This window comes from Rhinopithecus roxellana, chromosome 13, assembly GCF_007565055.1.
Source record: "Rhinopithecus roxellana isolate Shanxi Qingling chromosome 13, ASM756505v1, whole genome shotgun sequence".
NCBI classification, from domain to species: domain Eukaryota; kingdom Metazoa; phylum Chordata; class Mammalia; order Primates; family Cercopithecidae; genus Rhinopithecus; species Rhinopithecus roxellana.
The window spans coordinates 82,122,942-82,127,508 of NC_044561.1; the positions used below are offsets into that span (position 1 = coordinate 82,122,942).

Genomic DNA, 4,567 nt, shown 5'->3' on the forward strand with positions numbered 1-4,567 from the left:
CCACATGACATCCTGCTCCCTCTTTGCTTCTAATGTGATTGTAAGTTTCCCGAGGCCTCCCGAGAAGTTGAGCAGATGCCAGCATCATTGTTCCTGTAAAGCCTACAGAACCATAAGTCAGTTAAACCTCTTTTCCTTATAAATTACCCAACCATAGGAATTTCTTTGTAGCAATGTAAGAACGGCTAATAGAATCTTAATTACCACTGTAGAGAGCCTATCTCCAAATATAGTCACATTCCGAGGTACTGGGAGTTAGGACTTCAACATGAATTTTGAGGGGATACAACTCAGCCCGTAATAGTCCTCCAGTATTCCTTCCCTTGGAATTCATGCCCTTGTGTAGTGCCCTCCTGCATTGTATCAGGGCCAATCTGTGTGATGTTATATGACTTTCAAAGATGGCTCACTTGGAGGTAAACAAGCTACCTACTGTAAGGACACCTGAGCAGTCCTGTTGGAAGTACCACTGGGAGAGCAACTGAGGCTTCCTGTTAACTGCAGTACCAACTTACCAGGCATGTAAGTGATGATAAGTGAGCAATTAGACTTAGCTGGAGTTAGACCCTCCAGCTCTAATTTTCAGATGACTACAGCTCTAGGCAAAATCTGACTGCATCGTCACAAGGGATCTCAAGAGAGAACTAAACAGCCAAGCTGCTCTTGAATTCTGACCCCCAGAAACCATAAGATAATAAATTATCATATTCTTCTAAGTCATTAAGCTTGGGGATGATTTGGTAGGCAGCATTAGATAACTGATACAGTTGGGATGGGATGGTGGTGGTTCAAAAAGTCAATGATTATTATATGCCCACTCTCTTTCAACCATAGAATCATGTGTGGGAGTCTACTTCTTCAAGGCTCACAAGAGCTCTGCAAAATGTGTGTTATTATCCCTGTTTCATTGAGGCTCGGGAGGTTAAGGAACTTGCTAACTATTTAAATCTAGTCCAGCCTTTCTCCAAGATCTGTATGTTTTCTACTGTATCATTGGGACCCTATTGTAGGAGATCACCACTCAGGGATGGTGTTATGTACACAGTTAACTACTTGCTACCACTTAGCAGCAACAAGAGTCACCCAAAATGTGTCTCATAGTTAACGTTTGTATTCTACTTTGGAAAAGTCACCATTTTGCATTCAACTCTTTTCGCGTTCTTCTCTTTTTCTCTATTTTTCTTTCCTTTCTTTCTTCACGTGTGTGCATGTAGGTTTTAGTGTCTTTAAACCAAAATGACTTATTATATCACATGAATCTGTGGGTCAACTGAGCTCATCTGGATGGTCTGGTTCACTTTTTTTTTTTTTAATCCAATCTTTATTTAAAAATCGACTCTGCCAGCTTAGCGTTTTCCACCAACTCAGGGAGCTAAAACTTTCACAGGCTTCACAACTTTTTGCTTAGGTGCTGCCTTTGTAGGTGCCTTAGCAGCAGCCACTGCAGTCTTTTTAGATGCTTGCTTAGCCTTTTTTTGCTTCCTTAGCATCCCTGATAGCTTATTCTCGTTGATCCTTTCTAACTTCAGGTTTCTGATTCCTCTTGGCCATTATATCAGCAACAGATGCACCAGTAACGGCCCTCTGGAATTTGACCGTGCGACGGGTTCTTTTCTTTTGAATTTCTTCTGACTGTCCCTTTTTGTGCTTCATTCTGTAGAGAACAGTGCAGTTTATCTGTTGAGGATTCCTCTTGGAAAGGAATGCCTACTCGCATTTTGAATTAAGAAACTGGAAAACCTTCCCGTCGGTCCTGGCACAGCACCTCCCGTGTCCGGAGTAGAACTTGTACCTGCTGAAACTGCACAGCTCAACCTTCATGGTGGCAGTTCCATGGGAGGAGGAAAAAGATGGTAAAGAGAACGGTTCACATATTAAGCACATTCAACCAGGAGCTTTGCTGAGGCTGCAATGTCCAAGATAGCTTCACTCTTGTACTGCGGCCTTGGTATAGATGTTGGCTGGGCCTTTCTTTCCACATTATCCCATGTCAGTCAGTGGTCTAGTTTCTTTCTCTGGTGGCTGGATTCCAGGACAGCTTTCACATATTTTTTCATTATTGTAATATTTTTGAAACAATACATCATAGGAAATTCAATTGTGAAAAAGACAGCAAAAAATGTCCCTCTCATTCCTGCCACAAGCCTTCCAGTTTCCTTTTTTGGAGGTAATGAATTACCAGTATCTTACTTGGCCTTCCTGAGTTATTCTAAGCACATCTTTGTCTATCTGTGTACCTCTACATTTCCAAACCTGCTACTATAGCATTTAAAATATGTAAATAGCAGCACTCTTTACACACTGTTCTGCATCTTGTGTTTTTGCTTGACATATCTTGGATATCCTTCTGTATCAGGATATGGAAAGCTATAGATCTACCTCATCCTTTTAAACAGTTATGTAGAGTCTTGTTTTGTGGATCTCACATGAGGCAATTTATCTAGTTGGTCCTCTTCTGATGAGCATCTTTTCATTTCATATACCATGATATTGACAGTGATGGCATTTAATATAGTAACTTCTATTTAACTTTTAAAATTGACTTAAAATATCATGGAGTAGGCATCTTTCTAGTATATCACAGCACCGCCACCCTATAGCATTACTAATAAGTCATTACAAATATATACATGTGCCTTGCTTATGGAAATATGTGGTCTAGTAAATGCTGCTGACCAGTACCTCTGGGCTTTTTAAAATTTGCTTCATTAAGTCATACTTACAGCTGTGCACCACTACTATAGGCTCCCTTCCCCCATAAGATTTTAAAGTGTCCCATATCACTATTATTTCATTATCTTTAAAAAGTTATCCCTTCTTGGCTTCAGTGACCCGCACCTCAGTTGCCCCTTCAATCATTTGCTGATTATGTTGCTACTTGAATCCACTCAGAAGAATAATTCCTAATACCAGCCTTAGGATACAAGCATGGCATGCAGAGGCAGTGCTGGGCTATTAGTGTCCAATTATATACTGCTGGATGCTGTGTTATCATTGCTTCAAGTGCATTACTCCCACATCTGGTAAGGCTAAAGAACATAGTCTAGAACCAGAAGAACTGGGTTCTAATTCTAGTTCTGCTACTAACTACCTTGATCATTTGTCAAATGACCTATCTTGTTTTTGATTTCTCAAAGCGGATCCCAAGACAAGGTTTAGGGGCATAACTAGTTTATTTTGGAGGTTATCCCAGGAAGTGATTGAGAGACAGGGACCATGAGACAGAGAAGGGAAGGAAGCAGATTTAAGAGACCTTAATGGGCAGGTTACCACTAAGGACAGCTGTGACTCAATTCAGCTGGGGACCTCTAAGGGACTATGTAAGGATGGAACAGAATCATCTTGACTGAGGGATGAGAAAGCAGGCTTTTGAATCTATCCAATCCCACCACTCATTAGTGGAGGGTTGCTCCTTAGGTTAACTCCTGCTGTGGTCTGAATGTTTGCATTACTCCAAAATTCATATGCTGAAATTCAATCCCCAGGGTTTTTTTTTTTTTTTTTTTTTTTTGTTTTTTTTTTTTTTTTTTTTTGAGATGGAGTCTTGCTCTGTTGCCCAGGTTGGAGTGCAGCGATGCGATCTCGGCTCACTAATCTCTGCGTCCCAGGTTCAAGTGATTCTCCTGCCTCAGCCTCTCGAATAGCTGGGATTACAGGCATGCACCACCACACCCAGCTAATTTTTATATTTTTAGTAGATATGGAGTTTCACCATGTTGGCCAGGCTAGTCTTGAACTCCTGACCTTGAGTCATCCGCCCACCTCAGCCTCCCAAAGTGCTGGGATTACAGGCGTGAGCCACCACGCCCAGCCCCCAGTGTTTTGATATTAAGAAGTGGTGTTTTTGGGAGGCAGAGCTCTCATGAATGGGATTAGTGCTCTTGTAAAAGAGGCCTGAGGGAGCCTGTTTGCCCCTTTTGCCCTTCCACCATGTGAGGATGCAGCAAGAAGATGCCATCGGTGAAGCAGTGAGTCCTTGCCAGACACCCAATCTGCTGGTGCCTCAATCTTGAACTTCCCAGCCTCCAAAACTGTGAGCACTCTACTTTCCCGTTGTTTATAAGTTACCCAGTCTAACATATTTTGTTACAGCAACTTGAACTAAGACAACTCTCTAGTATTTCTAGTCTTGCTTGCAATCTCCCAAGTAGTCCCAGCACCAGAGAACACCCTCAAACAGAGAGGTGGAGGATGTCCTGGACTATACAAACACTATGAAGGCAACCTGCAGGGTAAGAAAGGAGAAATGAACTCTGACAGCATCTGCTATCTAGAAACAGCATGTGCATTAACTAAAAACATAGTTTCTAGTTCCTTAATGGAGCATGTCATGATAGGCCAACAAGTGAGGATGTTTTGAACACTTGGACAAGGGTATTTAGCACTTGGGAGCACAAAAGAAGTTTCCATGGAGAACTTAGAATATTAATCAAAGGACACTGACATATACTGAGTGCTATGATTCAGGCCTTGGCTGGGCTTTCAACATATAGGATCTTATTACTCCTAACTGTAGCATGGCAAGGTGAGCATTATTATCCAGAGGCGTGGAGAGGTTGCTTCTCTT

General features: G+C 41.8%; 1 pseudogene; it reads right to left on the bottom strand.

Moving 5' to 3' along the window:
• Positions 1–1,346: 1,346 nt before the first annotated feature.
• LOC104666946 lies at positions 1,347–1,821 on the bottom strand (annotated as a pseudogene).
• Between the last annotated feature and the right edge of the window lie 2,746 nt (positions 1,822–4,567).